We start from the raw sequence: 25,555 nt of genomic DNA, 5'->3' as shown, positions 1-25,555 counted from the left end.
GTCTGTGAGAGCCACACTAAAAATGGAGAACAGACAGAAGGGAAGAGACAGAGAGACTCGTTGCCAGAGAAAGTAAAAAATAATCCGAAAATATTCTTTAACTACATAAATAGTAAGAAACTAAAAAATGATAGTGTTGGCCCCCTTTATAATAGTCTGGGCGAAATGGTGGATAAGGAGGAGGAAAAAGCCAATATGCTAAATGACTTTATCAACAGTATTTACACAAAAAATTCCCATGACGGATAACATGATCAGGGATAAAAATTCTCCATTAAATGTCACCTGCTTAACCCAGCAGGAAGTACAGTGGCGTCTAAATATCACTAAAGTGGACAAATCCCCGGGCCCGGATGGGATACTCCCCCGAGGACTGCAGGAATTAAGCACAGTCATAGATAGACCATTATTTTTAATCTTTAAAAATTCAATAATAACAGGTTCTGTACCACAGGACTGGCGGATAGCAAATGTGGGATAAAGATTCAAAAAGGGGACAAAAACTGAACTTGGAAATTATAGGCCAGTAAGTTTAACCTCAACTGTGGGTAAAATCCTGGAGGGTTTTCTAAGAGATACTATACTGGAGTAGCTGATGAAGAAGAACCTCATGACCCAATACCTACATGGGTTTACAAGGGACCATTCCTGTCAGACAAATCTGATAAGCTTTTATGAAGCGGTAAGTTCCGGACTGGACCAAGGGAATGCAGTGGACGTGGTGTACATGGACTTTTCAAAAGCTTTTGATACGGTGCCACACAAAAGGTTGATACATAAAATGAGAACAATGGGGATAGGGGAAAATATGTGTCAGTGGGTTAAGAGCTGGCTCAGGGATAGGAAACAAAGGGTGGTTATTAATGGAGCACAGTCGGCCTGGGTCACGGTTAGCAGTGGGGTACCACAGGGGTCAGTATTGGGTACCGCAAGGGTCATATTGGGTACCACAGGGGTCAGTATTGGGCCCGCTTCTTTTTAACATATTTATTATTGACCTTGTAGGGGGCATAGAGAGTAGAATTTCAATATTTGCAGATGACACTAAACTCTGCAGGGTAGTCAGTACAGCGGAGGACAATTTTATATTACAGGAGGATTTATGTAAACTAGAAGCTTGGGCTGATAAATGACAAATGAGCTTTAATGGGGATAAATGTAAGGTCATGCACTTGGGTAGAAGAAACAAGATGTATAATTATGTGCTTAATTGTAAAACACTGGGCAAAACTGTCACTGAAAAAGACCTGGGTGTATGGGTGGACGAGAAACTCACATTTAGCGGCCAGTGTCAGGCAGCTGCTGCAAAGGGAAATAAAGTAATGGGATGCATTAAAAGAGGCATAGATGCTCATGAGGAGAACATAATTTTACCTCTATATATGTCACTAGTGCGACCACACTTAGAATACTGTGTACAGTTCTGGTCTCCGATGTATAAGAAAGACATAGCTGAACTGGAGCGGGTGCAGAGAAGAGCGACCAAGGTTATTAGGGAACTAGGGGGTCTGCAATACCAAGACAGGTTATTACACTTGGGGTTATTCTTAGGGGTGATCTTATTACAATGTATAAATATATGCAGGGACAGTACAAAGACCTTTCTAATGATCTTTTTACTCTTAGACCTGTGACGGGGAGAAGGGGGCATCCTCTATGTCTGGAGGAAAGAAGGTTTAAGCATACTCAGAGACGCGGATTCTTTACTGTAAGAGCAGTGAGACTATGGAACTCTCTGCCATATGATGTTGTAATGAGTGATTCCCTACTAACATGTAAGAAGGGACTGGACACCTTTCTTGAAAAGTATAATATTACAGGGTATATACACTAGTCTCCTTAATATTGCGTTGATCCGGGGAGCTAGTCTGATTGCCGTATGTGGAGCTTACTGTTTGCCACATGGGGTTTTTTTGCCTTCCTCTGGATCAACATGTTAGGACAAGTTAGGATAGGATATGGGGTGAACTAGATGGACTTACTGTAAAGTCTTCCTTCAACCTTAATAACTATGTTACTATGAGAACTGTCTGAGGACCTGAGAACCAAAACTGTTGTAAAATACTAACAAACTCAGGGTTACAAGTCCATCTCCGGAGATCTTGATGGTCCTTTGTCCAAGGTGCTCAATATAGTTTACACCCCCTTGCACTGTGGCTAATCTCCCTGCATGTGCATGGCAGAGAAACTGATGAAAGGTTGGAATGCAGGATGGTTGATGAGCCCCAATCAAGGTCCAGAGAACTTCAAGCTGTCAGGATACATCAGTGTCAGCGCAAACTATCGTCTACGTGTGAATGAACAATGCTATGGCAGAAGACCAGGGAGGACCCACTGCTGTCACATGAGACATAAAAGAGCTAGACTGAAGTTTGCAAAATGTACGTGAGTAAGCCAAAATCCTTCGGGGAAGCGTCTTATGTACAGATGAGACCAAGATGGAGCTTTTTGGTAAAGCACATCATTCTACTGTTTACCAAAAAACGTAATGAGGCCGACAAAGAAAAGGGCACAGTACCTATAGTCATATATGATGAAGGGTCATATGTTTGGGGTTGTTTTGCTGCCTCTGGCACTGGGGGCCTTGACTGTGTGCAAGGCATCATGAAATCTGCAGAATAACAAAGAACTGTGGGAGGCAATGTAGTGCCCAATGTCAGAAAGCTGGGTTTGCACCCTATGTCATGGTTCTTCCAGCAGGACTGTGACCCCAAACATACCGTACTTTTCAGACTATAAGACGAACTGGACCATAAAACGCACCCCAAATTTTCAGAAGAAAAATGGTGAAAAAAATGTATCTGTCATCTGGGGGTCCATCTTACAGTCCTGAATTCAGCTTACCCTGGGGGGATCTGCACTACTGGTGGAGTGGAATCACATGGGTTGTTTGGTGGTCCGACGATGATATGACCCAGACTGGTGCGGCAGGATCGGCGGTGCTCGATGGTGCGGGGGCTCCAATGACATTTTCTGAAAGCCCGGAGCCCCTGCACATCCATTGGTGCGATGGGGTGGTCTCCGGGAAATCCCATCCCAAGGATGGTGCTGCGAGTTCGGCAGTGCTTGGTGGTATGGGGGCTCCGACGACATTTTATGAAAGCCCGGAGCCCCTGCACTTCCATTTCCGTGATGGTGTGGCGTCTGGGAAAATGGAAGCTGGAGGCAGCGCATGCGCAGTTTGAGATCTCGGCAATGACCCTGCTGAACCCGCCGCACCGGGATGGGAGTAAGATCATTGCCCTGCAGCGTCGGACCACAGGAAGAATCGCCCGGCTCCTGCTGCGTCTTATAGTCAGAAACTTGCGGTACTTCAGAAAGCCCCCAGAAAAGGATGGAAACCAAGCGCTGGAGAGTTCTCAAATGGCAGCAATGAGTCCGGATCTAAATCCCATGGATCACCTGTGGAGAGATCCTATAATTGCTGTTGGGAGAAGACGTCTTCACATGCGAGAGACCGGGAGCAGTTTGTGAGACGAGTCGTCCACAATCCCAGGTGAGAGGAGTAAGAAGCCTGTGGATGGATATAGGAAGAGACTGGTTGCAGTTATTTATTCCAAAGGGCATGACCAAATATTAAGCTGAGGGCGCCAACAATTTTGTCCAGACCATTTTTGGGGTTTTGTGTGACATTATGTCCAATTTGCTTTTTTTTTCAGTTTTTTTTTGTGCTGTTCCAATATGCACAAAGGAAATAAACATGTGTATAACAAAACATGTGGAATTGTAATTGGGTGAAATATTTCATTTTCTGGAACATTTTCCAGGGTGTCAACACTTATGGCTATAACTGTATGTACATGTATGACCCGGTCACCGGCCAGTATCTGTATATGTACATGTATGATCCGGTCACCGGCCAGTATCTGTATATGTACATGTGTGATCCGGTCACCGGCCAGTATCTGTATATGTACATGTGTGATCCGGTCACCGGCCAGTATCTGTATATGTACATGTGTGATCCGGTCACCGGCCAGTATCTGTATATGTACGTGTATGATCCGGTCACCGGCCAGTATCTGTCTATGTACGTGTATGATCCGGTCACCGGCCAGTATCTGTCTATGTACGTGTATGATCCAGACACCGGCCAGTATCTGTGTATGTACGTGTATGATCCGGTCACCGGCCAGTATCTGTATATGTACATGTGTGATCCGGTCACCGGCCAGTATCTGTATATGTACATGTATGATCCGGTCACCGGCCAGCATCTGTATATGTACATGTATGACCCGGTCACCGGCCAGTATCTGTATATGTACATGTATGATCCGGTCACCGGCCAGTATGTGTATATGTACATGTATGATCCGGTCACCGGCCAGTATCTGTATATGTACATGTATGATCCGGTCACTGGCCAGCATCTGTATACAGTGGGGAAAAAAAGTATTTAGTCAGTCAGCAATAGTGCAAGTTCCACCACTTAAAAAGATGAGAGGCGTCTGTAATTTACATCATAGGTAGACCTCAACTATGGGAGACAAACTGAGAAAAAAAAATCCAGAAAATCACATTGTCTGGTTTTTTTTCATTTTATTTGCATATTATGGTGGAAAATAAGTATTTGGTCAGAAACAAGCAATCAAGATTTCTGGCTCTCACAGACCTGTCACTTCTTCTTTAAGAGTCTCCTCTTTCCTCCACTCATTACCTGTAGTAATGGCACCTGTTTAAACTTGTTATCAGTATAAAAAGACACCTGTGCACACCCTCAAACAGTCTGACTCCAAACTCCACTATGGTGAAGACCAAAGAGCTGTCAAAGGACACCAGAAACAAAATTGTAGCCCTGCACCAGGCTGGGAAGACTGAATCTGCAATAGCCAACCAGCTTGGAGTGAAGAAATCAACTGTGGGAGCAATAATTAGAAAATGGAAGACATACAAGACCACTGATAATCTCCCTCGATCTGGTGCTCCACGCAAAATCCCACCCCGTGGGGTCAGAATGATCACAAGAACGGTGAGCAAAAATCCCAGAACCACGAGGGGGGACCTAGTGAATGAACTGCAGAGAGCTGGGACCAATGTAACAAGGCCTACCATAAGTAACACACTACGCCACCATGGACTCAGATCCTGCAGTGCCAGACGTGTCCCACTGCTTAAGCCTGTACATGTCTGGGCCCGTCTGAAGTTTGCTAGAGAGCATTTGGATGATCCAGAGGAGTTTTGGGAGAATGTCCTATGGTCTGATGAAACCAAACTGGAACTGTTTGGTAGAAACACAACTTGTCGTGTTTGGAGGAAAAAGAATACTGAGTTGCATCCATCAAACACCATACCTACTGTAAAGCATGGTGGTGGAAACATCATGCTTTGGGGCTGTTTCTCTGCAAAGGGGCCAGGACGACTGATCCGGGTACATGAAAGAATGAATGGGGCCATGTATCGTGAGATTTTGAGTGCAAACGTCCTTCCATCAGCAAGGGCATTGAAGATGAAACGTGGCTGGGTCTTTCAACATGACAATGATCCAAAGCACACCGCCAGGGCAACGAAGGAGTGGCTTCGTAAGAAGCATTTCAAGGTCCTGGAGTGGCCTAGCCAGTCTCCAGATCTCAACCCTATAGAAAACCTTTGGAGGGAGTTGAAAGTCCGTGTTGCCAAGCGAAAAGCCAAAAACATCACTGCTCTAGAGGAGATCTGCATGGAGGAATGGGCCAACATACCAACAACAGTGTGTGGCAACCTTGTGAAGACTTACAGAAAACGTTTGACCTCTGTCATTGCCAACAAAGGATATATCACAAAGTATTGAGATGAAATTTTGTTTCTGACCAAATACTTATTTTCCACCATAATATGCAAATAAAATGAAAAAAAAACAGACAATGTGATTTTCTGGATTTTTTTTTTCTCAGTTTGTCTCCCATAGTTGAGGTCTACCTATGATGTAAATTACAGACGCCTCTCATCTTTTTAAGTGGTGGAACGTGCACTATTGCTGACTGACTAAATACTTTTTTTCCCCACTGTATGTACATGTGTGATCCGGTCACCGGCCAGTATCTGTATATGTACATGTATGATCCGGTCACCGGCCAGTACCTGTATATGTACATGTATGATCCGGTCACCGGCCAGTATCTGTATATGTACATAAGTGATCCGGACACCGGCCAGTGTCTGTATATGTACATGTATGATCCGGACACCGGCCAGTATCTGTATATGTACATGTATGATCCGGTCACCGGCCAGTGTCTGTATATGTACATGTATGATCCGGAAACCGGCCAGTATCTGTATATGTACATGTATGATCCGGACACCGGCCAGTATGTGTATATGTACATGTATGATCCAGTCACTGGCCATTATCTGTATATGTACATGTATGATTCGGACACCGGCCTGTATCTGTATATTATCGTGTATATCAGGGCCGGACTGGGACAAAAAAGCAGCCCTGCCACACAAACCTCACCAGCCCACCAGCTATAACACTCCTCACCCCGACCAGTGAATTTTGCTTTACTTTGTCGTCCCCTCTTCACTCTCCTAAAAGGAGATATTCATAGTGCCACATGTGAATGGCGCCACAGTGCGTATGATTGACCACAGCGGCATTTACATGGTGATCTACAGAGCTCCGATTTTAAGGATCATGGGGATCCCAGCAGTCGGATCTTCAGCAATTGGAAAGTTATCCCCTATCCAGAGGAGAGCGGACTAATTTGGGATAATCCATTTAAACACCTTTTCCAATATTTTATTTTTATTTGGCCATAGTAATATTGAAAATACTAAACCAGTATTGACCCTCCCAAATTCCAATGACAACAGGACAGGAGAAGTGGTACTGTGCTGTGCATACAGGGCCGGCTGCAGGTTTTTGCGGGCCCCGGGTGAAAGTCTCAGTGGCCCCTTTTACACGTCCCACAATTCATAATGCAGAGATACAGCAGAGAAATACAGGTATACAATACATTACATGAGTGATAGCTATTGTATATTCTACAATTATTATTAGTATTTCTTTCTATAGCACCATTGGTTCCATGGTGCTGTACATGAGAAGGGGTTACATACAGATTACAGATATCACTTACAGCAATCAAACTAATAATCACAGACTGATACAGAGGGGAGAGAGGACCCTGCCCTTTCGGGCTTACATGCTACAGGATGGTGGGGAAGGAGACAGTAGGTTGGAGAGTTGCAGCGGTTCCAGTGATGGTGAGGCGGTAGCTCCAGTAGTGGTGAGTAGGCAGCGAGGATCACTGCAGGCTGTAGGCTTTCCTGAAGAGGTGGGTTTTCAGGTTCCGTCTGAAGGATCCGAGTGTGGTTCATAGCCGGACGTGTTGGGGCAGGGAATTCCAGAGGATGGGGGCTATTCGGGAGACGTCTTGGAGGCGGTTGGGTGAGGAGCGAATAAGTGTGGAGGAGAGAAGGAGGTCTTGGGAGGACCGGAGATTACGTGAGGGGAGGTATCTGGAGATTAGTTCAGAGATGTGAGGAGGAGACAGGTTGTAGATGGCCTTGTAGGTCAGTATTAGTAATTTGAACTGGATACGCTGAGGGAATGGGAGCCAGTGAAGAGATTTGCAGAGGGGAGAAGCGGAGGAGTAGCAAGGAGAGAGATGAATTAGTCGGGCAGCAGAGTTGAGAATGGACTGAAGAGGTGCAAGGGTGTTAGCAGGGAGGCCACAGAAAAGGATGTTGCAATAGTCGAGGCTGGAGATGATGAGGTCAGTAGGTCATAAATCAGACAGTATAGTCCTGCAAACAGTATTATGGGCACCACATAGTCCTCCATACAGTATAATGAGCCCCATGTATTGCTCCATACAGTATGAGCCCCATGTATTGCTCCATACAGAATAATAAGTCCCATATAATGCTCTATACAGAATAATGATCCCCATATATTGCTCCATTTAGTATAATGAGCCCCATATGATGCTCCATATATAATGGGCCCCATATATTGCTCCATATATAATGAGCCCCATATTATGCTTCAGTATATAATGGGACCCTATATGATGCTCCAGTATATGATGGGCCCCATATATTGCTCAAAACATTTAAAAAAAAAAACAACCTGAAATCCTCCCCTCTCCTCGCTGGCCGCTGCTCTGCTCCGGGCTCCTCAACGTCGGCGTCTTCCGGCTCTTTGCACTGTGACTGTTCAGACAGAGGGAGCACAGAAGTGACGTCACTGCACCCTCTGACCTGAAACATCACAATCAGAAGACGCCGCAGTGGAGGTGCAGGAAGAGTTAAGTATCGCAAGTGCCAGGGCCCTGAGCAAGCGGGGGAGGGGTGGACTCTTTATTAGCCCATGTGGCAACAGTTCAGTTCCACAGCAGAGAAAGGTTATGTTATGGATGTGAAACGTTACCACATGGGCTAATAAAGAGTCCGACACTTTTTTCACAACTTATCGGAGTGATTAATATATATGTTTATATATAATAATAATAATAATAATTTTTATTTATATAGCGCCAACATATTCCGCAGCACTTTACAATTAAGCGGGGACATGTACAGACAATAAATTCAATACAAGTTAAGACAATTCAAACAGTGACATTAGGAGTGAGGTCCCTGCTCGCAAGCTTACAATCTACAAGGAAATGGGGGGACACAGTAGGTGAGAAATGCTTGTTAATTCAGGTCTGGCAATTATAATAGGGATTTTCATATAAAGCTGCATGAATGAATATATGGAGAAGTGCGGCCGGTTGGTAATAAAGAGAGGCAAGGTAGTCAGGACCGATGGAGTGGAAGTACCAGCAGCGCACATAGCAGATGTACAGACATGCTACAAGTACCTCAGCATCCCACAGGGATACGGGAACCATAATGAGGAGGCGGGAAAGAAGCAACATCTAAATACCATCAAAGGGTAAGACAGGTCCTGAAGAGCCAGCTCAATGGGAAGAATAAAATCCGCGCCATCAATACATATGCCCTGCCAGTTATCAGATACCCTGCTGGCATGGTGTGCTGGCCAAAAGAAGAGATGGAAGCTGCAGGTGTGAAGACACGAAAGCTCCTCACAATGCATGAGGTCTCCACCCTAAGTCTAGCATCCAAAGATTGTATACCAACAGAAAGGAGGGTGGTCGAGGCTTGATAAGTGTCCAAGCCACCATCACGGATGAAACAAGGTGTATCCAGGAATACATCAGAAGAATGGCTCCAGAAGGTGAGTTGCTGAGAGAAAGCCTATGGCAGCAACAACAGATCTGGAAGGAAGAGCAGGAACATGAAGCGCCATGGCAAGACAAGCCGCTGCATGGGATGTACCATCGACAGATAATGGAGGTAGCTGACACAGAGAAATCCCACCAATGGCTGGAGAAAGCTGGACTCCGAGACAGCACAGAGGCACTAATCATAGCGGCACAAGAGCAAGCACTAAGTACAAGATCCATAGAAGCAGGAATCTACCACACAAGACAAGACCCAAGGTGCAGACTATGCAAAGAAACCTCAGAAACCGTCCAGCACATAGTGGCAGGATGTAAAATGCAAGAACAGCGTATACTGAACACCACAACCAAGTAGCGGGAATTGTATACAGGAACATCTGCACAGCATATGAGCTAAGCCCCCCTAAGTCCAGGTGGGAGACCCCAGAAAAAGTGGTGGAGCATGAAAGGGCTAAAATCCTGTGGGACTTCAAGATCCAGACTGATAAGCAGCAGGTGTTGGCTAACCAACCAGACATTGTCATAGTAGACAAGGACCAGAAGACAGCAATGATAATAGATGTGGCAGTGCCAAGTGACAGCAACATCAGAAAGAAGGAATATGAGAAGCTGGAGAAATACCAAGGCCTCAAAGGAGAACTGGAGAAGATGTGGAATGTGAAGGCCACAGTGATTCCAGTGGTGATAGGAGCACTTGGCGTAGTGACCCCTAAGTTGGAAGAATGGCTACAACAGATCCCAGGACCAACATCTGAGCCCTGTCCAGAAAAGCGTAATGCTGGGAACAACCAAGATCCTGCGCAGAACCCTCAATCTCCCAGGTCTCTGGTAGAGGACCCGAGAATGAGAAAGGACAACAAAGACCACCCCCATTGAGGGGTGAGAAGGAAGTATGTGCATATATATACAGTACACACACACACACACACACACACACACAATAAGAGCAGAAACTAAAGAATTACACAATGTATACAGGACAGAAGTATACACAGCTCCACAATAGATACTGTGGTAAGGAATGTAGAGTGGAGCTGTGTATATAGTATGGAGATGGGCCAGAGTATATAGTGTTGATTCCACACTATATACACAGCAACATAGTATATAAACATCTGTACATTTTTCATATATGGGGTGTGTGTATATGTGTGTGTATATATACGCACAACTCTACATTGTGCACTATATTAAGGCAGCAATATATTATGTTGCATACATCATATAGGTGAGTGCTGTGTATACATTATATAGGTGATACTGTGACTGGGGTGTATAGTCGCAGTATCACCTATGTAACATATGTAGAGCGGTATCACCCATCTCTATTCTATTATTTCTAAACACTGTTTTTCGGTGATTACTTTGTATCTCCGCTCATAATAATAATAATAATTTTATTTCTATAGCGCCGACATATTCCGCAGCACTTTAAATTTCAGAGGGGATTTGTACAGACAATAGACATTACAGCATAACAATAATCACATAGATCATAACAGTTACCAAGAGGAATGAGGGCCCTGCTCACAAGCTTACCGTCTATGAGGAAAGAGAGAGGCACGAAAGGTGGGTGGTAACAGTTGCCTTCATTGTTTGGACCGGCCATAGTGTACAAATCGGGTGTTCCTGTTGCTGCATGAACCAGTTAACAGCCAAAGTATGTAACAGTACAGAAACCGAGGGCTATTAAATGCATAAAGCATGTGGGAACATGATTTAGGGGAACCTGGTTATGGTAAAACTTTTGGCTGTGCCACACAGGGATAGATTAGGTTAATGTGTTGAGGCGGTAGGCCAGTCTGAACAAATGTGTTTTTAGGGCAAGCTTAAAATTGTGGGGTTTGGGGACTAATCGTATTGACTTGGGAAGTGTATTCCAAAGAATTGGAGCAGCGCGTGAAAAGTCATGGAGACGGAAGTGGGAGGTTCTGATTATTATTATTATTTATTGTTATAGCGCCATTTATGCCATGGCGCTGTACATGTAAGGAGGGGTATACATAAAAACAAGTACAATAATGTTAAACAATACAAGTCATAACTGGTACAGGAGGAGAGAGGACCCTGCCCGCGAAGGCTCACAATCTACAAGGGATGGGTGAAAATACAGTAGGCGAGGGTAGAGCTGGTCATGCAGCGGTTTGGTCGATCGGTGGTTACTGCAGGTTGTAGGCTTGTCGGAAGAGGTGGGTCTTCAGGCTCTTTTTGAAGGTTTCGTTGGTAGGTGAGAGTCTGATATGTTGTGGTAGAGAGTTCCAGAGTAGGGGTGATGCGCGAGAGAAATCTTGTCTGCGATTGTGGGAAGAGGAAATAAGAGGGGAGTAGAGAAGGAGATCTTGTGAGGATCGGAGGTTGCATGCAGGAAAGTACCGGGAGGCGAGGTCACAGATGTATGGAGGAGACAGGTTGTGGATGGCTTTGTATGTCATGATTAGGGTTTTGTACTGGAGTCTCTGGGCAATGGGGAGCCAGTGAAGGGATTGACAGAGGGGAGAAGCTGGGGAATAGCGGGGGGACAGGTGGATTAGTCGGGCAGCGGAGTTTAGAATAGATTGGAGGGGTGCGAGAGTGTTCGAGGGGAGGCCACAGAGCAGGAGGTTGCAGTAGTCAAGGCGAGAGATTATGAGGGCATGGACTAGGGTTTTTGCAGATTTTTGGTTGAGGAATGAACGGATTCGTGAAATATTTTTGAGTTGAAGTCGGCAGGAAGTGGAAAGGGCTTGGATATGTGGTTTGAAGGAGAGATCAGCGTCAAGGATTACCCCGAGGCAGCGAGCTTGTGGGACTGGGGAGTGTAAGAAAATGTTCCTATCGGGAGAGTTGGAAGAGCCGGATAAAACTGCAGACAATTCTTCTTGAAGCTGAGGTTGAAGTTTATTCGGAGATACACGGCAAAACAGATACAGAATAACAGAGGAGTTGGAATATGCGGGCAAAAACAGGAATGCAGACAGGCAGAGATTCGCTAGGAAGTCTGGCGATGATAAGGCTCTGTGCCCTGTGTGATGTACAATATCTGCAAGATATGTTTTCTGTTGCAATGTGCTAACAAATCCTCCATCCTAGGACATTGTAAACTGTCAGTAGTAGGAATTCCTTCCCCCCAGGTTTTACCAACCCTGCCACTTCCTCTGGAAGAGCAGGAATGTTAATTAGCTAGACCATCTTCCTCACACCATTTGGCTTCTCTCAGCTGAAAGAGAAAAAAGTGCGGGAACTAAACTTCTTTGTTTGAAACGAATAAAACTATGAGAGACTATACCATAAGAACCAAATACCCTAGAGATATGAAAATCATATTTTTGTAACCTGAGCGGTCCCAGCTTCGAGACCGCGTATGTTTCGAAGTTCTACCCTGTCCAGAACATGAGATAGGATTTGCGCCCAAATGGATGGTCATATCGCATAGATGCTTGATGTTTTCTTGATGGGCTCATTACGCTGGGAAACATGATACCACTGATGAGTCCATACCAGCTTCTCCCATAAAGTTATAGCTAATCTAAGTTTTGTAGCCAAAACATAACTTGGATAAGAGAGGTGGGATCAACCCAGAATGCACCTCTCTGTGATGTCACATAGGAAAGTCTATAAGGCATTTCCTGGGCAAACCAGCTCAGAACAGCTGCAGAGTCCGTGCTGACAAGAACTCAGATGAGCGGAGAAGTGCAGCTCCGCCTCCACCCACCTTAGCCGCATGGTCCGCCTAAGGAACAATATGGAACTGTGAGTGCAATCTCTTTGTTTTCTCCACTTTTATTTTATACCTGTACTGTACATATTTTATGTCTCAATTTTATAGCAACTTTTATCTGTAACCACTGTCCTCTTTCGGAAAATAAATGAAATAATTATTTAGATCTGTCTCCATGCTCTAAGAATCGAACTATACGCCTTTGTTAGATAATCGCTACTAATTCAAGGGGTTTGCCACGGACCCTCTTAATTTAACACTGTGAATTAAGTAACCGTGACTGGTGGCAGCACGTTGTGTACGGCTATTACGGCTTGCTGGCAGTACAGAAGGGTCTTATATTGCTGAATAAGGGTCTGCAGCCACAGCATTGATAATTCCCTTACTGCAGAAGCCTAATTGCCGGTTCACAACAGGCAGCCCGTCCGGCGACCAATTATCCTAGGTGCAGTTCCCTGACTGACCTGAGGGTAAGGGGGGCGCCGGAGAGCTGCGAGTTCCAAGGTGGAACTGAGAAAGTGGGATATACACAAATCCCCGCAGTACTTGGAAGATTGATAGCAGTGGTGGGGCATCCAAATTAAACTCCCCCTGCGGCAAATTGTAGAGCGAGATTAGCTTGCTGGATATTTTTGTCACATGGTGCCAGTGGTGGGATAACTAAGATAAGCCCCACTGCGCCTGTGATAGCCGTGTGCCGGCATTGTGTCATGTCCCTCCGTCCGCTGATACACCGGTGTCAGTGGTGGGATTGTGACATAGTGGTGACACAGGGTCCGCTGTCCGTCGCGTTTTGGTGGCAGCGGGACCCCCGTTAGTCGTCGCCCGTAAGTGGACGAACGGCGGTGGGCTGTTCGTCACATATTGGTGGCAGAGCGGTGGGATAATCCTAGAGCATTAGTGATTTGGTTTGAGCAATCATTCCTCTCACTAAAAACCTGCACGGTTCCTGCGGGAATCCTGCATCATAGGTTTTGGAGAACAGACTCAGTGGTTACTAGTCCTGAGACATTAGTGTGTACTTGCAAGTATCCCCCTCCCGTTTCTTCGTTTTTCTTTTTCTATCTTTTATTTGGCAACCATGGCGGCAAAAGGAGAACCTTGGTACAACCGGCAGACAAAGGAAGTTCTTGCTGGGTTATGCACGTACCAAGGCCTTGACGCCACGAACAAAAACAGAGCTCAAATGATCGCGGCTCTAGTGCAGCTGGACAACGACCAGAATCCAGCGAGCGCAGAAGTTGGCCCAAGTGGCAATGGGGCTGCAGCAGAGGCTCCACTCCTGAGCGCTGGCCCCACATTCAACCAGGACGGGGTGGACCCCTATCTGCAAATGGCCTTGGACGCACTCCCCGCCGAAGACAGTGATGGGCGGGTGAGGCTGATCCAGCAATATCGGCAGGAGGCCCAAGCCGAGCGTCAAGCCCAGGCTGAGAGAGCTGAGCGCCGAGCGGAGGCTGAGAGAGCAGAGCAGCGAGCCGAGAGGGAGGCGCAGAGGGCCCATGAACTGGAGGTACTCCAGCGGGGTGGGAATGCCCCCACAGCCCGAAGCAGTGAGCCCAGCAGCGTCCAGACTCCTAAACCCCGGCCAGAGCATTTTCCCGTGATGGAAAAGGATGGGGACTTGGACACATTTCTGCGAGCCTTTGAGAAAGCCTGCAGACAGTACCAGCTGCCTAGAAACCAATGGGCAAGGTACTTGACCCCAGGGCTAAAGGGCAAAGTCCTGGAGGCATTTGCTTCTCTTCCGCCAGAAGCCGATGACGACTATGACGCCATAAAGCAGGCGCTGATCGCCAAATACCGGCTGACACCTGAGGTATACCGAAAGAAGTTCCGGCACCTCCAACGTGGCCCACATGATAGCTACAGTGATGTGGTGCAAGGACTCAGGACCCACTTTGACCAGTGGATCCATGGACTGTCCGTTGAAACCTTTGAGCAGCTACGGGACCTGATGATCAAAGACCAGTTCCTGCATCTCTGCCCAGCTGAGGTCCGACAGTTCATCCTGGACCGCGAACCAACGAACGCGGACAAAGCGGCGCAGATCGCCGACAACCACGAGGCCAACCGGAAGCCCGAGACGCGGAGGCCAGTCGCCACCAGCTGGAAAGGGGGTAAGCCAGCAACCAACCCCAATGCCCCAGCTAGCCGTCCCTCCGGAGGCCCTGTCCCTGTTGCCAACAACCGGCCGGCTACTGACAGTCGCCTGTGTCACCACTGCAAGCGGCCTGGTCACTTCTCTTACACCTGTCCGAATAGGCCGAAGAACCCCCCAGCCAAGGCCCCCGGGCCCAACGCCTCTGTTCTTTTGGTGGGAGGTGTGGTTGGGAGGGCTGACGACAACGTTCAACCTGTTCAGGTGGGGGCCCGTCTTGCTACAGGCCTCAAGGACACCGGGGCTGAACGAACCCTCATCCGTCCTGGACTGGCGGCCCCTGAAGAGTTTGTTGAGGGGAAAACCCTGACTGTCACCGGGATTGGAGGCACCCGTTGTCCCTTGCCAGTGGCACGAGTTTTTCTTGATTGGGGTGCTGGGAGCGGGTTGAGGGAGGTGGGAGTGTCTGAAAACCTGCCCACTGATGTTTTATTGGGGACTGACTTGGGGCGGATGGTTGCATACTACGTCCCTGACACCCTTCCCCAAACTGATAATAAGGGTAACGTTAACCCTGATGATGATGATGATGACGGGAAACTGAATGTGTTACCTGCTAATGCCTTGATGAGTAATGATGCAACTAACAACCATTCTTTCCCCAGGTACGATGCTGATGCTGATGTGAATGTACCAAAGCAAACTGATAACCATTCTTCTCCTAGGAAGGATGATGATGATGTTGATGTATCTGTGCCGACTGAACCCGTTAACCCTTTCTTTGAAGCGGTAGATGTGTCCACAGGTACCGAAGTGCTCAGCCCCATCACTCTGCGGAGTGAGACGGCTGAGGAACCCCTGGCAGGAGTAAGCAACGGTGCTCAAGGAAATGGGGAGGTGCATGGGGACCATGAGGAAGGTAATGCCATGCAGCTGACCAGTGCCACCGAGGAAGGTAACTGGCCCATAAGTAGCACTGCTCCTAAAGTGTTGGGGGTGGATGGGGAGGGAGAGCCCAGGGCAGCACCGGCTGGTGGGTCTGAAGAAATCCCCAGGGAGACAGCATACATAGCAGCTGTCACACGCAGTCAGAGTGCCCAGATCGCAGGTAACGCACTGTCTTCTGGACCCTCTGCTGCTACAGGAGAGACTGAACCAGAGGTGAACCCAGAGCCGGTTCCAGAGGGTCCCAGTAAAGAGGGGACCCTGACGTCACTTCTGGCAGCCTCCAGCATGGAGTTCCAGGCTGCTCTGCACTCAGATGCCAGCCTGGAGAAATTGAGAGGTCTCGCCGAGACGCCCACCTCCAAGTCTGATAAGGAGAGGGTGTTCTGGGAACGAGGAAGGTTGTACCGGGAGACAGTACCCGGAGATCCTAAAAAGGAGTGGTTGAGGGAAAGACAGCTGGTCGTCCCCTATCAGTTCAGAACTGAGTTGTTGCGGATTGCCCATGAGATTCCACTCGCTGGACACTTGGGGATCAGCAAAACAAAGGCACGGCTGTCTCAACACTTCTATTGGCCCAAGATGGGGACAGATGTAACACACTACTGCCGCTCCTGTGCCACCTGTCAAAAAGTGGGTAAGGCGGGGCCTGCTCTTAAGGCTCCCCTTATTCCTTTGCCGGTGATAGAGGAGCCTTTCCAGAGAATCGCGGTGGACATTGTAGGACCGCTGTCCGTCCCCAGCAGCTCCGGAAAGCGATACATTCTCACCGTGGTAGACTACGCTACCCGGTACCCAGAGGCAGTAGCTCTGTCTTCAACCAGGGCAGATAAGGTGGCTGACGCACTGGTGACCATCTTTTCAAGAGTAGGATTTCCCAGGGAGATGCTTACCGATCAAGGGCCCCAATTCATGTCTCGCCTAATGGAGGCTCTCTGAGAAAATGCAGGTGACGCAGCTGGTATCGAGTCCGTATCACCCACAGACTAATGGTTTGTGTGAACGTTTCAACGGTACCCTCAAACAGATGCTCCGCATACTGGTTGAGACCCAAGGGCGCGACTGGGAGCGGTACCTCCCACACCTGCTGTTCGCTTACAGAGAAGTTCCGCAGGCCTCGACCGGGTTCTCCCCCTTCGAGCTCCTGTATGGCAGGCGAGTCCGGGGACCCCTTGGGTTGATAAGAGAATCCTGGGAAGATGAGCCAAACCCCACAGAAGTGTCCATCGTGGATTATGTCATGCGCTTCCGTGACAAGATGCAGACCTTGACGCAGTTGGTGCATGACAACATGACGCAGGCTCAGGCTGACCAGAAGCACTGGTACGACCAGAACGCCCGGGAGCGGACCTACCAGGTGGGCCAAAAGGTGTGGGCGCTGGTCCCTGTACCAACGGATAAGCTTCAGGCAGCCTGGGAAGGCCCGTACGTCGTCCACCAACAGCTCAACCCGGTCACCTACGTGGTCACGCTTGACCATGCTCGGGGTAGGCGCAAGGCCTTTCACGTCAACATGCTGAAGGCGCACTACGAACGTGAAGCTTGCATCCTACCGGTCTGCAATCTGCCAGAGGATGGGGAGGAAGATTCCCTCCTGGACATGCTGGCCCAGGCCAAGGCCAATGGGTCCATTGAGGACATGGAGATAAGTGGTTCGCTCACCGTGTCCCAGCGGTTGCAGTTGATGGCCACCCTGGAACTCTTCCGGCCCGTGTTCACCAACCGTCCTGGGAGGACGGAGTTAGCGGTTCATGAGGTGGACACCGGGAATCATGCCCCATTACGGCGAACACCTTATCGGATCTCTGAAACGGTGCAACAAGTCATGCGCCGAGAGGTCGATGAGATGTTAAGGCTGGGAGTGATTCGACGGTCAAAAGGTGCGTGGGCTTCACCTGTAGTCCTCGTTCCTAAAAAGGATCGAACCACCCGGTTCTGCGTGGACTACAGGGGGTCAACGCCATCACAACCTCTGATGCCCACCCAATGCCGCGCATCGAGGATCTGCTCGAGCGGTTGACAAACGCCAACTACATATCCATCATGGATTTGAGTCGGGGATACTGGCAGATTCCCCTGAGCCCTGAGGCGCAGGAGAAATCCGCCTTTATCACCCCCTTTGGACTGTACGAGTCCACGGTCATGCCCTTCGGCATGAAGAATGCCCCTGCCACTTTCCAGCGGATGGTCAACCACCTGCTTCGGGGACTGGAGGAGTACGCCGTGGCGTACTTAGACGATATTGCCGTCTTCAGTTCCACCTGGGAGGAACACCTTCAGCACCTCCAGGAGGTGCTCAAGCGTCTTCACCAGGCAGGCCTGACCATCAAGCCGGGGAAGTGCCAGATAGGCATGCGCAAGGTCCACTACCTGGGGCACCGGGTAGGCGGGGGTTCCATGAGTCCGGAGCCAGGAAAAGTGGACGCAATCGTGTCCTGGCCCACCCCCAGGACCAAGAAACAGGTGAAGTCCTTCTTGGGCACTGCAGGGTACTATAGGCGGTTCGTACAGGACTATAGCGCCCTTGCCAAACCCTTGACTGACCTCACCAAGCAGAGGCTACCCCAAACAGTCAACTGGACAGATGACTGTGAGGCAGCTTTCCAAGCTTTGAAAGCAGCCCTGTGCAACTCTCCAGTGTTGAGAGCAGTCGACAGCAGTCGCCCGTTTCTGGTACAGACCGACGCCAGCGAGTTTGGCCTCGGTGCTGTGCTTAGCCAGGTCGACTCGGGGGACCAAGAGCACCCCGTGTTGTACCTGAGCCGGAAACTTTTGCCGAGGGAAGTGGCATACTCGACCATCGAGAAGGAGTGTCTGGCCATGGTGTGGGCACTGCAGCGTTTGCAGCCCTACCTGTATGGGCGCGCCTTCACGGTGGTAACCGACCACAACCCTCTGAGCTGGTTGCACACAGTGTCCGGAACCAATGGAAGATTGCTCCGCTGGAGCCTTGCCCTTCAACAGTACGATTTTACTGTAAAACACAGGAAGGTCAGTGAAAACGGCAATGCCGATGGGTTGTCCCGCCGGGGCGAACCCGCTGAGGTGCGCATGGCCGATTACCGAGAGGTAATGCCTCCTTAGCGCCCTCTTAAGGGGGGAGGTGTGATGTACAATATCTGCAAGATATGTTTTCTGTTGCAATGTGCTAACAAATCCTCCATCCTAGGATGGAGTAAACTGTCAGTAGTAGGAATTCCTTCCCCCCAGGTTTTACCAACCCTGCCACTTCCTCTGGAAGAGCAGGAATGTTAATTAGCTAGACCATCTTCCTCACACCATTTGGCTTCTCTCAGCTGAAAGAGAAAAAAGTGCGGGAACTAAACTTCTTTGTTTGAAACGAATAAAACTATGAGAGACTATACCATAAGAACCAAATACCCTAGAGATATGAAAATCATATTTTTGTAACCTGAGCGGTCCCAGCTTCGAGACCGCGTATGTTTCGAAGTTCTACCCTGTCCAGAACATGAGATAGGATTTGCGCCCAAATGGATGGTCATATCGCATAGATGCTTGATGTTTTCTTGATGGGCTCATTACGCTGGGAAACATGATACCACTGATGAGTCCATACCAGCTTCTCCCATAAAGTTATAGCTAATCTAAGTTTTGTAGCCAAAACATAACTTGGATAAGAGAGGTGGGATCAACCCAGAATGCACCTCTCTGTGATGTCACATAGGAAAGTCTATAAGGCATTTCCTGGGCAAACCAGCTCAGAACAGCTGCAGAGTCCGTGCTGACAAGAACTCAGATGAGCGGAGAAGTGCAGCTCCGCCTCCACCCACCTTAGCCGCATGGTCCGCCTAAGGAACAATATGGAACTGTGAGTGCAATCTCTTTGTTTTCTCCACTTTTATTTTATACCTGTACTGTACATATTTTATGTCTCAATTTTATAGCAACTTTTATCTGTAACCACTGTCCTCTTTCGGAAAATAAATGAAATAATTATTTAGATCTGTCTCCATGCTCTAAGAATCGAACTATACGCCTTTGTTAGATAATCGCTACTAATTCAAGGGGTTTGCCACGGACCCTCTTAATTTAACACTGTGAATTAAGTAACCGTGACTGGTGGCAGCACGTTGTGTACGGCTATTACGGCTTGCTGGCAGTACAGAAGGGTCTTATATTGCTGAATAAGGGTCTGCAGCCACAGCATTGATAATTCCCTTACTGCAGAAGCCTAATTGCCGGTTCACAACAGGCAGCCCGTCCGGCGACCAATTATCCTAGGTGCAGTTCCCTGACTGACCTGAGGGTAAGGGGGGCGCCGGAGAGCTGCGAGTTCCAAGGTGGAACTGAGAAAGTGGGATATACACAAATCCCCGCAGTACTTGGAAGATTGATAGCAGTGGTGGGGCATCCAAATTAAACTCCCCCTGCGGCAAATTGTAGAGCGAGATTAGCTTGCTGGATATTTTTGTCACATGGTGCCAGTGGTGGGATAACTAAGATAAGCCCCACTGCGCCTGTGATAGCCGTGTGCCGGCATTGTGTCATGTCCCTCCGTCCGCTGATACACCGGTGTCAGTGGTGGGATTGTGACATAGTGGTGACACAGGGTCCGCTGTCCGTCGCGTTTTGGTGGCAGCGGGACACCCGTTAGTCGTCGCCCGTAAGTGGACGAACGGCGGTGGGCTGTTCGTCACACCCTGGCCATGGTGAGGCACAGTGGCATGATGGCGATGGAATGGCCCCGATCGACAGTAACAGGGGCTTTTTATACATTATCAGAACAAAGAAAGCTGCATTTTGCCGCAGAGGGTGTTAACATTATAATTCTAAGGCGTTTTCATGGTAATCTATAGAAACGTGGTTTAGAAAAGAGAATATGATGACATAATACGAAGATATTAATTAACATTTCTCCAAGCAACACTAAAACCCATAAGTCATTGGTATCTATGGCTACTGTCCTAAAATCTTATCATTGTCTCCAGTCTATGTCCATAAATTCTGACATCCTGACATTTTAATGACTTTACTTTTCGCTACCACACTATCACGTATAAGCATATTGACCATATATTTGGTGACCCTATTCCCCTATTGATCCAATCTTCCTCTATGCACATCTACTGAAGTTGGTAAGAGACATGATCTCATTTTCCATCCTCCATTTAGTACATTTTATTAGCTCTTTTGTAAAAGTTGAATCTTCTCTAACTTTCGACAAGATGGCTGCTAGAGACAACATGGCCGCTCAGTATATTATGGCTGACCATTCTCTTACAAGTCCCCCTCTTGTACTCTATCCAGAGTACAACATACAGTACTGTAATATTCATGGGTAAATTACTGGAAATAAGAATATTGAGGTAATTCAGCACTTTATGCACGTGTGTGTAAGGCAAAAGTCCCTAAAAATAGAACAAACACATAATAAAAAAAATAATTCAATAATTCAAATATTAGTCCCAAAAATAAGTTGCACAATAGTCAAGTCTATTGGTCTTTTTCTTCTCATTCTTTGTCTTCTGGATTTTCCTGATCTTCAGATCAGTATGAAACATCTTCTCCTGATCATCCACTAGGTCCATGGTCCCAGGAGTCGAATATGAAAATCTTCAGCGGACCTGGAGAAAATAGAAAAAAAGAGTGGAGTATCAGTCCTTACCAGAAATCTCAGTAAAATAATTAAGAAGTCTACACTGATTGATATGAACCATTTTAATCACCTTTTTAGCTTGAAAATTTCAGCAAAGACTTAATCATTGTTGTTGGGATGTAAGGTGCTAGCCCGTCCCCTTCAATGGGCAGGGACTCAAGGGAATTGAACAGGGAAGAGTCTCCATCCGTCATCTGTGCCTTTACAAGATTTTGAAGAGGAGAAAAGACAAGGGGGGCTCTCGGGGTTTTTTTAGTGACTGCAGCGATGACTTCTTGGGGATATTTGTCATCGCCCGTGAGTGCAGCTTCCTTGGCTGCGTGGTCTACATATGCATTGCCAAGGATGTGGGGATCAGGAATTAGCCTCTGGTGCCCTTTAATTTTACAGAAGGACCATAATTTTAGGAATTCTTTGCCCCGCTGCTCAATTTGTTTAAGAATTTCTGCATGCTGCAAGGGCTTGTTCTGTGAATCAACCATCCCCCTCATACATTAAGATACAGAGTGAGTGACGACACAACATATGCGCTGTCACTGAAGATATTCATTGGCTCTGTACACACAAGAATGACCTGTAAAGCTGCTTCCAACTCAGCTCTTTGAGTGAAGAAATGACCAGGGAGTTTATACTGCAGCAGCAGTGGCTTAGCTGGGAACCACACAGCGAAGCCTGTGACGTAATGCCCCTCATGCCAATAGCGAGCTCCATCAATATAGGCACAGGGGATTCCCTCTTGAAAGTCTGCTCGAAATGGTGAGGGAGTGACATTAGCCTGTTCAATTTGACAATCGTGACTTTTTCCTGCATATTGCATCATCTGGGCTAAGTGATATTTCTCACCTACTTTGACTTGTAAGTCTCTAGTCTCAAAATCAATGATCCATTGGGCCATTCTCTCTGAATTGATACCTGAAGCTTTTCCTTTCAACAAAGTTTTTAAAGTGACATGTGGGGTTTGTAAAATTAAAGGAGCAAATCCCACTATATGTCTCACTTGATTCATAGTCCAGTGCACGCCCAGTAGGAGTGAATCCTTTTTCCACAGGTGTAAGCAACCTAGAGTAGTAACCTAGGGCATACAACTGACTAGACACTTCTGGGCTTTCTTTGGGCCATTTTTGTAGGAGCACCGAAGAAATAGAGATATCACCAGTGTGAGTCTGAATGTAAAAAGGCTGGGAAGGGTCAGGGTTAACCAATGCAGCAGCTGCCGTAAGGGCGCGCTTCAATCCCTCAAAAGCCTGTAAGGCGGCTCCTTCTACAGTTACAGGGGTAAGGTCATCATCAGCATTTTTCAATAAATCATACAGTGGTTTAGCCAAATTGGCAAAATCTTCAATAAATTCTCTGGAAAAATTAATAAGACCCAAAAATTTTCTGACCTCAGTAATGTTAGTTGGTATGGGGACAGCCTGAATAGCTTTAACCCTATCATGCATGGGTCTCTTTCCTTCTGCTGAGATAGGCACACCCAGAAATTTAACCTCTGATTTCATCAATTGTACTTTATCTAGACTCATTTTGAGTCCTGCATCTTGTAAAGCCTGACAAACATTTTCAAGGGTTTCTCTGTGTTCACATTCATCGACAGTTTGAATCAATAGATCATCCACATACTGTAAGACTTTGTCTCCGTAACCAAGGGGTTCTAACACCTGAGTTAATGCCTGATGGAAATACACAGGAGAACTGTGAAATCTCATGGGCAACCGCGTGAACAAGTATTGCACATGTGAAGCGGAGGGCAGATTCAGGTGTTAGGGGTACTGAGAAAAAGCCATTTGCAATGTCCAAACATGAAAGCACTTTACAATCACTCCTCAGCTGTGACATAACTTCAGGGACAGATGCAACAAGGTGAGCAGCTGAGGGAGTGTACTTATTTAGAAGTCTCAGGTCTACTACCATTCGAAAACTGCCATCTTCCTTCTTACAGGTAAAATATGACTGTTACATGGAGAATTACCTTTCACAACAACACCTTGCTTTTCTAATTCACTGACTGCAACCCTTATGTAAGGGATTGCGTCCTCAGGAATATGGTACTGACGCTGGAAAGGTGGCAGCTTTTCACCATCAATTTTAACCTTAGTTTGCATTAACCCACAATCAGTTTTCTTTGAGATCCACAATTCAGGGAACCTTTGCTTCAATACATTCTTTAAAGCATCATTGTCAGCATTTTCAACATTTTTACCAGTACATACTCCGAAACTAGCAATGGGTAATTTGTGACTCTCCTCCTCCTCCACAGGGACAATTACAGAACAGATAGTGGCTTCTTTGTTCCGCCACAGAACTTTATTACATAAATCAACAATTCCCATTGCTCCCAAAACATCAGTTCCCAAAATAGTGTGCCGTAACTGTGGGTTTAACCAAAAAGCGCATCGAAGACCCCTTTGCTTCGATCCCCCTGTGTCCTGAAATCTCAGGTTTACTGGACGACTTTTTACTGCCTCAAATCCTACCAACGTGGTAGTCTCAGGCAGTCCAGGGGGTGACTGCAATTTGTGTCGTGTTATTGAAACTGAGGCTCCTGTATCGATGAGGAATCATAGAATCGTAGAGTTGGAAGGGACCTCCTGGGCCATCTGGTCCAACCCCCTGCTCAAAGCAGGATTCGCTAAATCATCCCAGTCAGATGTCTGTCCAGCCTCTGTTTGAAGACTTCCATTGAAGGAGAACTCACCACTTCTCGTGGCAGCTTGTTCCACTCATTGATCACTCTAACTGTCAAAAAGTGTTTTCTAATATCTAATCTGTGTCTCCTCCCATTCAGTTTCATCCCATTGCTTCTAGTCTTTCCTTGGGCAAATGAGAATAAAGTTGATCCTTCTACAATGTGACAGCCCTTTAGATATTTGTAGACAGCTATTAAGTCTCCTCTCAGTCTTCTCTTTTGCAAACTAAACATTCCCAAATCCTGCAACCTTTCCTCATAAGACAGGGTTTGCAGACCGGTCACCATTCTGGTCGCTCTTTTCTGAACTTGTTCCAGTTTGTTGATGTCTTTTTAAAATGTGGTGCCCAAAACTGGACACAATGTTCCAGATGAGGTCTGACCAAAGAGGAGTAGAGGGAAATAATGACTTCACGTGATCTAGACTGTATGCTTCTGTTAATACATCCTAGAATTGCATTTGCCTTTTTTGCTGCTGTATCACACTGTTGACTCATATTCAGTCTGTGATCTATTAGTATACCCAAGTCTTTTTCACATGTGCTGTCACTTAGCCCTATTCCTCCCATTCTATATATGCTTTTTTCATTTTTATTGCCCAGATGTAGTACTTTGCATGTCTTCCCAAGGCAGCCCCTCTATTCTCCCTCTGACATAAGGTCTACCGTCCCAGCCCAGGGAAAGAGGGGCAAGGAGGGTGAGGGGAACAGGGGGAGCACTCCATCAATCAGTGTTACCTGCGGTGGGAAGCCCGAAAAATCCATCATCCCAATCTGGGCACAGCTTCCGTCCAACAGCTGCCACCTCCGCCCCAAAGAGATCCTTAGTCAGGGTCCGGTCCTCATGTTCCCGCAGCTCCTTGATCAGGGGAGCATAGGGTCGAGGAGGAGTGACCCCTCCTTGAATAGCATGGACATCCAGGTGCGGATGAGTGAAAGCTATTGGGGAGGGAGCAGGAGCAGAAGGCTCCTGTGAGACTGGGTTAACCATTTGAAGACCGTTGTACTGCTGATACTGCCTAGGGTCACTCACTGCTGGATACGGAGGTCTAACTCCGAAAGGTGGTCTAGAGAACTCCCGGGTCTGTTGGGGGTTAAATGGTGCCCGGGGTTCTCGGGGTACAATCCCTGGCACAAGGTTGGGACAAAAACATCTAACATGTCCTAGATGTCCACAAAAATAACACAATCGGGGACCTCTCATGGGATCTCGTGGGGGCTCTGCCGAACGGGACCTGCCCATTCTCGGCAGCTGCGCATACCCCCCCCGGAACTCCTGGCCTCCCTGAATCAGCAGACACACCCCGAGGTGAATGGCATGCAAACACATT

At 47.4% G+C, this 25,555-nt stretch overlaps 1 pseudogene; it reads left to right on the top strand.

Annotated features, from left to right (window-relative positions):
- LOC141078812 (uncharacterized) overlaps positions 1–25,555 on the top strand; it is a 74,044-nt pseudogene that overhangs the window by 25,251 nt on the left and 23,238 nt on the right.

This window comes from Dendrobates tinctorius, unplaced genomic scaffold, assembly GCF_039654945.1.
Source record: "Dendrobates tinctorius isolate UK_male_01 unplaced genomic scaffold, ASM3965494v1 ptg000602l, whole genome shotgun sequence".
Taxonomy (NCBI): domain Eukaryota; kingdom Metazoa; phylum Chordata; class Amphibia; order Anura; family Dendrobatidae; genus Dendrobates; species Dendrobates tinctorius.
The sequence above is the reverse complement of the archived record's forward strand: the minus strand, read 5'-3'. Positions and strand labels throughout refer to the sequence as shown.